Source organism: Aspergillus mulundensis (assembly GCF_003369625.1).
Source record: "Aspergillus mulundensis strain DSM 5745 chromosome Unknown scaffold_23, whole genome shotgun sequence".
Classification (NCBI taxonomy): domain Eukaryota; kingdom Fungi; phylum Ascomycota; class Eurotiomycetes; order Eurotiales; family Aspergillaceae; genus Aspergillus; species Aspergillus mulundensis.
The window spans coordinates 151,601-166,760 of NW_020797911.1; positions in this window are offsets into that span (position 1 = coordinate 151,601).

Consider the following 15,160-nt stretch of genomic DNA (forward strand, 5'->3'; position numbering starts at 1 on the left):
GTATGTAATAACAAGCCTAATAATTTTAGGCTTTTAACTTATATAATATTTTAAGTACTACGCGATATAAATTATATAATATATAAAATAAATAATAGGATTAGCTAGCTAAAAACTAGGTTTAATTAATATAATTTCTAATAATAGTAACCTGCTATTCCTTTAATTAATTTTATTTTTATTTTTTTAATTAATTCTATTTTTATTTCTTTTATTAATCTAGAATAGCTAGCTCCTTTAGTTAACATGTAAAACCTATTAAACTACGCTATTTTTTTATAACCTATAAAATTTAATTTTATAATATACATAACCTAGTGCTATTTTTATATAATAAGTATAAGCAGCCTAGCAAGGGATTCCTATTTTTATATAAGAATTTAGTATGCCTTTAATTATTTTTATTTTTTAATAGCAAGCAGGCAAAGTTAAGAATACTATTTATTTAGGTAATTAAAAAATTAAAGAAATTAGGTATTTCTAGCCTAACCTAAAAAATAATATTATTATTAAGCAAAAAAATACTTAATATATTATAAAAATATTTATGCCTTTATAAACCGCCTGCGGGACATAATTTATAACCGCGGAGCGGCCACCTATTCTGCCACTACTTTACGCAAGGCTTACTTAATTAGCGGATAGGGTAAATAAGAAAAATTAACTACTTTTAACTTATTATACTTTACATGTTATAATAGTAGCATGTTCTAGATTAGGCATAACTTTTTTTAAATATTATTATTTATTATTTAGGAACTTTAATAAATATATTTTTTAATTATTAAAAACCTTTTATAATTACCTTTTAAAACCCTTACTTTTTATTTACTTTTACCTTTACCTTTTAAATATTTTAACACCAGGCATGAATTTACGCCGCTTTTAATTTTTACTAAATATTTTATATATCTTACTTTTACCCTAAATTTTTAGCTTTTTTTCTTGCCTGCTAAACTTACTTTTTTTTATATTATATTTTTAACTAGTAAGTTATAATATTATTTAAATTATAACTAAATTTAAAAGTTACCAGAGCACGCCGGGCACTTTTTTTTAATAAATTATTAATTTTATTACTTAAATTATTTTAAGTTATTACTACTTTACTTTATATTTTACTTACTTTATTAACTTAGGCGTTATTTTATTTTTTATATATAAATATTAAATAGCCTTAATAAATATTTTTAACCTTGCTTAATTAAGTTAGGTTACTAGCTTAATATATATTACCTAGTAACTTTAAGCTAGTAATATATAAATTAACTTTTAAGCCTAATAATTTACTTATTTATATACATGTTATTTACTTTTCCTGCCCTTTTATTTTTTAAAAACCTTAAGTTTTTAGCTAACTAGTTTTTTAATAAAAGTACTATTAATAATATAATAAAAAAAATTTTACACCTAGTGGGCACTTTTAGCATTACTAAATTTAAAAAGTATATTAATTAAAAAAGTAAAAAATATAAATATTAAAGTAAATAATACGGCCCTTGTTAATTTTTTTAATAAAACTTATTTTTATTTTATTTTTATTTTTTACTTTATTTTTTATACATACTTTACTTTTATTAAAAAGTAACCTATTATACTAGCCCCTAGTAATAAAGTATATTTAGTTAAATTTTTTATAATAAAGCTAGTAAAAAAAGTGCGTGGTAAAAGTAAAAGTAAAGAATAATATATTTTATTAAAAAAAATATTATTTATTTTTTATATTAAAAAATTATGCTAGACTTACTTAAAGTTTAAGTTAACCATGTTTTATAATTAATTTTAGTAAATTTAATAATAATAATAATAAAAATAATTTTTTTAAATTTTTTTTTATAACTTTTAAACTAGCAGGAGCCTATTCTTGCTAAAAAAACTATATAATATATTTAATAATAATAATATAAACATGGCTTTTAAAATTACTAGTCACGGCCTACTTAAATAGCATGGTTTATTTAAATAGCATGGTTTACCTAAATAACATCTGCTTAAATAATATAATTTACCTGGGTAATATCCGCCTGCATAGAATATATAAGTATAATAACCTTAAGCTTTTAACCTAAATAATATTTTTTAAGCTTTCCGTGATATAAATTATATAGTATATAAAATAAATAATAAAATTAGTTAATTAAAAGCCAGGTTTAATTATTATAAGCCTTAGTAATAACTTATAGTTTTTTTAATTAATTTTATCCTAGTTTTTCTTGTTAATTTAAAATAACTAGCTTTTTTAATTAATATAAACCTATTTAACTACGCTATTTCTTTTTTTAATTTATAAAATTTAATTTTATAACCTAGTGCTATTCCTGTATAGCAAATATAAAAAGCTTAGTAAAAAATTCTTATTTTTATATAAAAATTTAATATACCTTTAATTATTTTAATTTTTTAATAGCAAGCAGGCAAGGCCAAGAATACCACTTATTTAAGTAATTAAAAAATTAAAAAAATTAAATATTTTTAGCTTAACCTAAAAAATAATATTACTATTAAATAAAAAGGGCACTTAATATATTATAAAAATATTTATACTTTTATAAACCACCTGCAAGACATGGTTATATATAAAAGTAAATTAATAATTTAATTAAACTTAATAACTTATTTATAAGGTATAGCCTTATAATAGTCTACTTTATAATTATTTAACCTAAAAAAAACTTTATAAAATACCCCTAAAAAGGTTAATTTAACTAATTAATTTTAAAATTTAAGCTAAATTCTTACACAGCATTATTAAAACTATAAAATTTAAAATATAAATATAAAAATATATATACTAGTAATTTTTTATAATTTTATACTAAAAAAATAATTAAATACTATAGGGCTATAAAAATTATAAATAAATTTAATTAAATAAGTATAATTTAAAATTACCTAAATTTATAATTTAGGCGGGATATAAAAAAACCTATACTAGGTATAATAATTTTAAACTAATTTTTTTAATTACTAAAAAAAAAGCACTTGTAGCAAGATCTAGCTATAAAATATAATAATAATAATAATAATAATAATAATAATTATTTATACTCTAGTAACCAAGGCCCTAAATTTTTTAATAATTTTTAAAATTATTTAAAAACCCTTTAAATACCTTATTAGCATCCTGCTAATAACCACTTTAGTTAATTATTATATATATTTTATTAATTTCGTGCATTGTAGCAAAACTAAAACTAGTAATAATAATAAATTAATAATTACTAAAATTATTAAGCGCCTAGCTTATAAGCTATATTTTAAATTTTTATAATAAATAATACTAGTAATAATAATACAGGCTATAATGGTTATAAATAGCAAGATTAAGGTAAATATAATTAATATTATTTTTAAAACCAGGATAATTATTAAAAAACTTATATATATATTATAAATACTAAGCTAACTACTTAAGGGATTACTAGCTATATTAAAATAATTAATTAATTAATATTTTATAGTAACCCTGCCTAAATATTAATATAAATAATTCCTGCCTTTTATATTACTTTTATACCTTATATTATTACTTTTATATTTTATACTATGCCTGTAATATATATTATACCTAACCTAAATATTATATATACTATACTTACTAATATAATATATACTATGCTTAATAAGCTAAATTCTAGCTATAATAAGTTAAATATTAATAATATAAATTATAAAAATAAAAATTATATAAATTACCTAAAGGCAGGCTATATACTTACCTAGGAACTTTTTAAAGCTAAAAAAATTATATATAATATAAATATAAATATATAAAAAAAATAGGATTTAGTTTTATACTTATATTATAAAAGTATTTTTTTTAAAAATAAATTATATATATATATATATATATATAAAGTACACAAGGCTATAATTTAAAAGGCAAATAATAATATTATAATATTAATATTAGCTTTATATATTACTTTTATAATTACTTTATTAAGTATAACTATTATTAAATTTAATAAAAATTATATAAAAAATATTTTTATATTTTATACTTATAGTAACGCGATAGCATTAACAAGCCTAAATATAATAAAATATTATAAAAAAGTGGTTTAAAATATAAAATATCTTTAGTTAATAAAAAATAAAGCTTTTTTATAAAGTATACCTAATATAATAATTACTAAAGCTAAGTATAAAATTATAATAAAAAAAGTTAATTTAAATATTTTTTTTTAATTTTTATATTATATTTAATATATACTTTTTAAGTTTTACTATATATAAAAACTTATTTATAAAGATTTTTATTATAATATTTTTAATTAAAAATACTAGTATAAACCTCTTGCTAGGTATAAAAACCTTTACTAAAAAAAATATTATTATTTTTAATAATTAATTTATAACTATAATAAGCTTATACAAGAATCTTACTATTTTTATTATATATAAAAAAAGTATAAGTATAGGATAATTTATTAATATTTTTATTTCTATATTTTAAGTAATAATATTACTTTTATACTCCTAAAGCTATATACTTATTATTATAAAAATAAAATTATTATAAAATATAAATTTTTTATTTAAACCTGCCTGGTTTACTAAAAAAAATATAAATATTAATAAAAAATATTTAAGTATTTTTATTTACTTAGTAAATAACTTTTTTTTATACTAGCTTTTAATAAATTTATATACCTAGTAAAAATAGCATATTATACATACTTAAAAATAATTAGTATTAATTTTTATATAAATATTTTTTAAATATTTAATAAATTTTTTAAATTAGCGTGTAAAAATATATATATATATTTTTTTTAAAAAATAGCTTACCAGGCAGGCCTAAAAAAATAAATAATTTTTATTTTTTTTAATTAAAAAATATACTATTTATTTTTATAAATAGCTTGCTTAGTAAAAAAAATTAAATTATTTTTATTAAAAATATATTAAGTATGTATATATTTAAGCTTTTAAAGTAATATTAAAATTAAAAAAGTATAAATTATAAAAAAAAAAATTAAGCTTGTTCCAGGTAAGTAAAAAGTAAGAAAAATAAAAAAAATAAAAAAAATAAAAAAAATATAATAAAGGGTAATAATAATTTAAAAAATTTAAATAAAAAAATATAAAAACTAAAAAATAAATAAATTTTATAAACTTATTAAATAAGCGTAACATACTTTTAGGTAATATAATTATTTTATTTAATAATATAATAGTTTATTATTAAAATAAGGGTATTTTTTCTTATTTTTAAAATTTAATAAAATATTTTAATATTTAGGCCGCCCTTAATAATTTAAATATTAATATAATATATATTTTTTTAAAATAGTTTATAAAAATTTTAATAAAAAATAAATAATAAAAATAATTACCACGCCCTAGGATTTACAAGATAAATTTAAAAAATAAAAAAATAATAAATAAAATATTTAATTTATTATATAAATAAAAAAAATAATAAAGGCCTTAAATTATATTTTAACTAAGTTTTTAATTTTTATAATATATTATATAATTATTAACCCTAAAATATTATAAAAAAGTAAAAAAATTATATTATTATAAACCTTTAGGTAGCTAATAAAAAAATTAACTTAAATATATATGTCGGACCCGAAGGGGCGATATGACAAGATAGTAGTAAGTTAATTTCTTAGGTTGCTATCTTAGATGTTTTAGAAGTAGCTACAGGTAACTAAGCGTTAACTAAGCAGGTAGGAAGAACAAGAAAGAACAAGCGTGTAAATATATAAAAAGGAAATATAATAAATCCCCCTGTTAAAAAAAAATAGCATTATTTTTAATACTTTAGCTTTTTTAGTTTTTCCACTTAAAATAATACTTTAACTTTTTTAGTTTTTTTACTTTACTTTGTCTAGTGTAAAGCCAAGATTACTTATATAACTTTTATAAATAAAAATATTATTTACGGTGTTATTTATAAACTATAGGAAAAAAATAATAAAGTAAGTAAAGTTAAAATCTTTTTACTATATTTATTAAGTATTTAAATTAGTAATTAATTTTAGGTATTACACAAACTATTTACATAAATACTTTAATATAAAATATTTAAAAATATTAAAATTATTTAAAAAAATTACTTAAGCGTGGGACTTTATACCATGCTTATTATATTTTTTATTAAAAAACTTAATTATTTTAATAATTTTTATTTAGGCTTTAATATTATTTACTAGGTTTTTAAACTTTTTTTATATAGTTATATTTATAATAATTAGTACCCTTATTATATTAAAAATAATTTTATTAATAATAATAATAAGTTTATTAAAGCCTAGGGTGGTAACTTTTTATATAAAAGTATTTTTAGGCTATTAAATAAGTAGGTTTTTATAAAATTTAATAATTAACTTAAATTTCTAGAGCTTTCTTACCTATATTTATTTATAATTAATTAATTTAAAAGTAGTAAAAAAAATAGGTATTTTTTACTATATTTTAAATAAGTATTATTAGCTAGCTTTTAAAACTTTTTATAATAAGCCTTATTATTAAATTATATAAAACTAAGATACTATTTAATATTTTTTTTAAAATTAAAATCTAGTTATTACTAGTTATAATATACTAAATAATATTATTTTTATAGCTGGGGTATAATAAGCTTTAAAATATAATTTTTATTAGCTTAAAAATTAGTTTTTATTACTTTATATATAGGCAGGGTGTAATTACTAAGAATACCTATTAAAATCTTAATAATTTTATTAATATTTAATATACTAAAAATAGGCCTAATTAAAGCAGGATTAATTAATATTTTAATATTTTTATTAATAAATACATGGTAATATAAATAAATAAATATAAAAAATTATTTAAATTATAAAATATTATTTAAATAATTATAAAAATGCTTATTATTAATTTAAATTAATATTTTAACTTAGTGTACTTATTTTTTTAAATTAGTTTTAATAATAAGCTTTTTTTAGGCAATCTTAATTTATACTAAAAGTTTATTATTAAAAATATTTTTATAACCACTCTTACTAGCCTAGTTTAACTAAAGTAAATTATTAATTATGTCTTTAAACTAGGTAATAATATTATTATTATTTATTATTTTAAGCTATTTAACATGGGCCTTAAAATAATTTATAATTTTTTTTTAGTTTATAATAAAAAGGGCTTTATTATTTTTAAAAAACTTAATTTATTATTTAAGCTTATAAATAATTTTTTAAGTTTTTATTTTTTTTATTTAAAAAGGTATTATTTAAGTTAAATAAACCAGCAGTAGAATTTCTATTTACCATGGTAAATAAAAAATTAAAAAATAAATAAAACTTTTATAAATAAAGAATAACTAAGGGGAGAAGTTAAAATAATACAAAAATAAAAAATAGTAAGGTAAAAAAAAAAAAAATAAGGTAAAAAAGTTAGTTAAAAATAAAAAAAAAAAAGTTATATATGTTATATTAGGCGCGGGGTAAAAAATATTAAGCCTTATTAAAATAAATATAAAACACTAAGAATACCTTTTAGGGAGTAAAAAAAAAATAAAAAAAGTTAAAATATAAAAAAAGTGTAATATAATAAAAAATATAAAAAAATATAGTATAAAAAATCCAGAGCAGGGTATAATAAATAAAATTTAAGTAAAAAAAATAGCTAAAAAGCAAAGGTATAGTAGAAACTTATAAAAAAAAGTAAAAAAAAAAATAAAAAAATACAGGTTTAAAAAAAAGGTATATAAAAATAAATTAAAGCATCTTTTTTTTATTACCGGGATTGTTTTAATTATTTTTTTAATTTTTAAAATTTTTAATAAGGTTATTAGCACTAGCTAGATTTTAAAATAGTTTTTATTAATTACTTTTAAAACTATATTTTTTTTATTTTACTAGGTATTAAGTTACTAGCATGCTATATTAACTATAATATATAGTATATTTAACTAGGATTTTTTTAACTTTTTATTAATTAATATTATTAGGGAATTAATTATTTTTTATAGCAGGAGGTTTATAGTACTTTTTACTATAAAAATTAAAATTTATAAATATTAATTTAAGTTAGGTAATTAACACCATGGGATAGATTTTTTAGGTAAATAGGAAATTTATTAAGTATAATAAATAACTAATTTACTTAAAAACTTTAAAAAAACCGGCATATTATTAAAAAAACTTTATTAAATATTTTTAAAGGCAGGTAACTAAAATACTATAACCCTTATAAAATTATAAATAAACTAAATTATTTTTTTAAAGTTTTATAACTTTATAATTTTTATTATATATTAATTTTATAGTTATTAAGATATATTTTAAAGCTTTTTTAGTATTAATTTATGCTAAAAAATCCTAGAATTATACATGTTTTAAAAAATTTTATAATTTTTAAAACTTAAAGCTAAAGAATAATTTTTAGGGGGTTTTATTTATAATACTATTAATAAAACTATTAATAATAATAATAATTATAAAAAATATTTTAAGCTATAAAAGGTTTAAATACTAGGTTATACTATATTTTAATATAATTTTAATTATTTAAATAATTTTTTTTATTTAGCTATTAATTTGCGGATAAAAGGTAATTAAATATAGTTAATATATATTTATTACTTTTAATATACCTTTTTAAAAAAAGCTAAAAAACACGTGTCCCTGTTAAAAATAAAAATTTTTAATATTAATTAATTATAAGCCTAAAAGTAATTAACTAGTTTTATACCTTATTTATAGGCTTTTTATATAAAAATTCTAGGTATTAGGCTAATTTTTTTAAAGTACTTATTATAAATAATAAAAACTTAATTAAATTTATTTAATATTAAAGGCAAGCGCATAATAAAATTAATTATTATAGTATAAAAAAAATAAGTAAAAAAGTAATTAGTTATAAGTTCCTATATAAATAATAATATTATACTTTATTTTTTTAAATAAATAAAATAATATACTATATACTCCTGTAATAAAAAATAGCTTTTATAATTTATAAAACCATGCATGTTTTTTAAGTATTTATTTAATTTTTAATAATTATTATTATTATAAATAAGTTAAAAAAAATTTTTAAGTAAAGATTTAGGTAGGTAAAGCTAAAATTTAGTTTTAAAAAATATTTTAGTATTAGTATTCCCGCGGGCTAGTAAGGTAAAATATATAAAAGTATTTTTATATAGGTGTATTTATTGCTTAAATATATATAGTAAATTATTATATTTATAATAAAAAAAACCGCTAGCGTAGGAAGTTTTTTTAAATTTTAAAGTATTTTTAAAATTAAACTTATATAAGTATTATTTATATATATATTTTTAATATATTATTTAAATTTATTTAATAATATAATAAAAAAACTATAAAAGCGTGTTCCTAATTTATTTATAAGTAATTAAGGTTAAATTTATTATATAAATAAAAAGGTAGTTTTTTAATATAAAAAAGGGTGTTTACTATAATATTTATTTTACTAAAATAATAAAATACCCTAAGCTTAAACTACTAAGTATATTAAAATATATAAATAAGCCTTTTATTTATTTTTTAAAAAAAAATTATTACTATAAATTTTTAGGATATAATATTAAAAGTTAAACTATAATTTATATATATTATTATAAAATTTTTTATTAATTTAATTATATAGCATATCTTATGTATTACTTAAATAAAATATAAAATTTTTATTTTTATAAGCTAGTAATTAAACTTTACTATTATAAAAGCTTAGCTTAAAAATATTATAAAATATATTATAGTATATAAAAAGGGTTTAAATAAATTATTATATATATAATTATTATAAAGGTAATATACCATAGTGCCGTGGCCTTTTTTAAAGGTATTAAAATTTATATAAAGTTATTAGTATTTTTTAAAATAAGCTAAAAACATAAAAAATTTAAAAGTTTTTTTAAGCATGTAAAACACTTTTAAGTTATTATTAAATTATTATATTAATATTTTTATTAAATAAGCTTTTTTAGCGGGGCCTTTAGGGGGCGCTTTTTAAAATAAAGTAGTTTTTATAGCTTAAAAAGAAGTAGTAATTTTATTATAATTTTTAATATAATTATAAAACTATTTAATAACACCTAAAAATATTTTAAGCTTTAAAAAAAGTTAAAAAAATAAAGGCTTTTATTATTACTAGTTTTTTTTTTAAAGTAAATATTTTTAAAGTATTAACCCTTTAGCTAAGTAGCTATATAAAAAAAGCTAATAAAAAACTTTATTAGCTTAAGGTGAATATTTATATTATTTAACTTTATAAAAACTATTTAAAGGTATTAAATATATTTTTTTAGTATTTTAAAAGTTATTATAAGGTTATTAATATATGCCTTGTAAAACTTATAAAGTTTTTTAAAATTTAGGTTTATTATATATTAAATATAAAAAATACTATTAATAAAACCTATTATAGTAATATAAAATTACTTTTATTTTTAATATATAATTATAATTATATATTTTTAGTTTTTTCTTATAAGTATTTATTAATAAAAAAAATAAGAAGTATTTATAATAATAATATAAAAATATTTAGTAATTATCGCGATAATTTTCTTTTAAATAGGAATAAAATAAAAATCTAGTTAAACTTAATTATTTAAATTTTTTAAATTAATTACTAAATATTTTTTAAGCTTTTAAGTACTATTATTAAAAACCTATTTATATATAATAAATACTAGCCTTATTAAAAAAGTGTGGCCTATATACTATAATATTTTTTTTAAGTATATAAAAAATTAAATAACTTATTTATTACTTTTTAAGTATTTAGACCTAAAAAATAAACCTTAGGTTTTAAAAAATAGTTTTTTTAATTATTTTTTATTATTAATTATATTTACTAGTTTTTTAGTATATTAATAACTTTGGTAAACTTTTACTATAAGTATATAAATTTATATATAAAAGTTTTAAAAGTTACTATTACTTGGGACAAGCTAGTATATATATTAATATTATTTAAAAGCTTTTTAATTAATTACTATTTATAAGTAACTAAAATTTTTGGTACGTTTGTTACTATAAAAAGGTAAAAAAAATTAAAAATATTTTTAAAAAGTTTTTTAGTAATATATTTTAAAGCTTTAGGGTTTTAAGGTTTAAAAATAATTAAAAAAAACTAATATTTTTAAAAAAATTAAATATCCGCTTTATTTACTATAAAATACTTAATATTAAATATATGCCTGATTTTATGTTTTTTTAAAATAATAATAAAATAATTTATTATATTAATTACTTTAATATAAGTAAAATTATAATTAACTAGGTATATATATAATAATTTCTTATGGGCTTTATATAATTTAAAAATAAAGTTTTAGTTAAAAAAATTTATTTTTACCTTGGCTAGTATAAATATAAAAAAATATAAGGGTATAATAACACGTTATATAATATAAATAAAAATTAAAATAACTTAATAGCGCTTTATATAAACTTATAATAAAAATTTTAAGTATTTATAAAATTATAATACCTTTACTTGCTTACCAAGGTTTAGTATAATTTTTTTTATACTAAAGTATTTATACTAATTAAAACCTTAATTTTAAGGTTTTTAATAAGGTATATTTATACTATAACTTTATTATACACCTTTTAGCCTTTAATAATTTTAAAAAAGTATAGGAAAATATCCAGGAACTGTATAATAATATACTTAAATTTAATATCTAAAATAATTATAAATTTTACTTTTTATAAAAAGGTGTTTAGTAAAAGTTTTTTAATAAAAAATTTATTTACTATAATAATAAAGCTGCCTATATTTAAGTAAATATTTTTAAAGTATTAAAAAGTTCTAGTAATATAAACCTTTACCATAATATATTTTTATAAATATAAACTAATATTTTTTAGCTTTAATAATTATTTTAATTTTATAATATTTACTAAGGTATTAAAGTATAAGCTTTAGTTATATAAATCCTTTTATTTTAAAAATTTTTTTAAGTGTTTCTTTATATATTAATATAATTTATTTAAAAAATTAAACAAAGTAAGGTAAAATAAATATATAAATATAAAAGTATTTTAAGTATCTTACATGTTATTTATATTCTTAATAATAGTATTAAAAGAGTATTTATTCTTATAATATAAATTATAAAAATTTTTTATAGGTTTAAAAGAACCATAATAAGCTTTTTTATTTATTTATTATAATAAAAATTATTATTTATTTAAAGTTAATAAGTCCTATAGTATATAGTTAATAGTTTTATTAAATATTTTTATATTATTAAAAGTTTTTATATTATTTACTTTGCTTATAATAATATAATATACTTATTATACTTGCTATTAATTTTATACTTATTAGTTACTATTATTATTTATTTTAAAAAATTTTATAACTTATTATTATAGTTATACTTGTAAAGCAGGAGAATTATATAGCCTATTTATTATTTAAAGTTAATTAAATTATAAAGCGCTAAAGTCTTTATTTTATTATTAATAAAAAATTTAATTTTATACAGGCCTTTAAAAGTTCCCTTAATTTATTTAAGTATTATTTTATTATTATAGCTAGGGGTTATTTTATTTTTATAAATAAATAGGTACTAAAATATAAATAAATTACCTAAAGTTATTAAAAGTGTTTTAGTTATTTAAATAATAAGGAAAAATATTTTAATTAAAACTATTACTTTAGCAGGAAATAAGTTATGCTTTACTAATAAAATACTAGTTTTTAGTATATTAAAATACTAAGTTTTACTAGGTAATAAACTTAAATTTAATTAAGTTAATAAACTAGCCTAAAGTTATATTTTTATCTAGCTTAAAAAAAATTTTATAGTAAGGGTTTAAAGGTATATTATATAGTTATTATTTATAAGTATATATTATTTATTTTTATAGCTTTACACGCGCGTACTACCTTTTAAATAAACTTTTTAAAAATTATTTTAGCATGCAAGTTACTAAATTTATAATAAAAAAAGTTAACCTTAAATCTTACTTTAAAAATATAAAAATAAAACCTTTATATAATTTAGGTAAACTAGCTATTTTCTAGGTCTAGTTTTTTTAAAGCATTTTTTTTAAAGGTTATTAATTTAAAAATAAACTAATTTAGGGCTAATTCTTAAAGCATAACCTAAATATTTACTTTTATTATTAATTTATTTTTATAATTAATAATATCCCTAAGCTAGTTTATAAAAATATTAATATTTTTATAATAAACCTTTTTATTAAAGTATTTAATTAAAATATTCTTTAAAATATTAAAATTAAAGTATTTAATTTTATTAGTTTGCCAAGGGCTACTATTATTATTAATAGGGTAGTTTTATTTATTTTTTTTATTAAATATTTTTACGTCCCCGGTGTTTATTCTAGGGCCTAAATTTATTAAAATTATTATTATTATTATTATTATTATTATTATTTAAATTATTATTTAAATTGCCCCTAGCTATATTATTTTAATTTTTATTTAATTTTTTTTTTATTATTTAGGATGTTTGTAAGGCCGCCCTTTAAAATATTTTTTATTATTTTATTATGCATTATTAAAATAATTTATATTTATTTTAGCATTAGCACTAGTATTAACTATTATATTTTTTTTTTAATTTATAAGCTCTTAAAAGTTCCTGGTAATATTTTTTACTACCTTTATATAAGTATTTATTTATTATTAATTAATTAAGATCTAAGCAACCATATCCACTACTAATAATTAAGGGTTTAGGTTTTTAAAATCTAGTTTTTTTTACCTTTTTAAATTATTATAATATCCTAGGCCCTTATTATAATAAAAAAATTTATTAATACTAGTTATTTTAAACATGCTATTCTTATTATTTTTTTAAAAAAAATAAGGTGGCTTGTATTTTTATATAATATAAAATAGGGTATAAATTATTATTAAAGTTATTAAATTAAATATTCTTATTTTATTATTCTTAAATATAAATATATTTTTTTACTTGGCCAAAAAGTTAAAAGTTAATAATATTTTTAAACTTGTGGGAAAAAAAACCTAGTATTTTTATATTTATTAAAAAAAGTTATATAAAAACTTTTAATTATATTATAGTATTAAAGGCCTTTACTACATAAGAAATTACCTTTATAACTTATTTTATTAATTATTATAGTACCCCTAATATAGCTCTAGCTAAAAAAAATAAGGTATTAAAAAAATAATTAGCTAAAAAGATTCCTGTCTTTATATAACAGGGTGCCTACTATATAATATTAAAATTAAATAATAATATAAAAATATATTTTAGGGTATAGTTATGCCTTAAAGTTTTATTTAAAATTAAAAATAAAAATTTAAAAAAAAAGCTAGTGGCTCTAGCTCTTTTTTAAAAATAAAAAAAATAAGTAATACCATGTTAGTAGGGTTTTATATAATTAATTTTATAATATATAATATTAAAAATATAAAAAAAAGTTAATATAAAAAATACTAAAATCTTAATTTTAAGCATAATTTTAAATAACCAAGTAGTTTTTCCAGCGTGTTAATTAATAATATTATAAATTAAAAATATTTAAAATTTTTAATAATCCTATACTAACCACATAGGTATAAAATTTTTTTTATAACCTAATTTAACACGCTTTAATTAATATTTTAGTCCGGCGGGAATTAGTATAAATATATTAATAATAAAGGTTTTTTTTTAACTTTTAAAAAAATGGCCAGGCGCACGGTTTTTATATTAAGTTTATATATAAAATTAAAATTTAAAAGTTATTAAAAGCAAGCTATTTAATATACTAGCTTAAATATTTAAGAGTTATATAATATTAAAAATCTCTTTTTATTAATAATAAAGTTAAGATTATTAAAACGTGTAAATAAGGTATAAAGGGCAGTAATTATTAGTATTTATTATTATTATTTATTTTAACTCCTAAAATTTTTTAGTTATTAAGTAAATATTTAACTAAAATACTCCTAGAATTATTTTAAAATATACTACTATTTATTAAACCTAAAAGGGCAATATAATAAGATAGTAGTAAGTTAATTTCTTAGGTTACTATCTTAAATATTTTAAAAGTAGCTATAGGTAACTAAGCGTTAACTAAGCAGGTAGGAAGAACAAGGAAGAACAAGCGTGTAAATACATAAGGAGGAAACATGATAATATACCTTATTTTAATATAATTTAATATATTAAAATTTATATATAATTATTAATTTATTATAATTATTA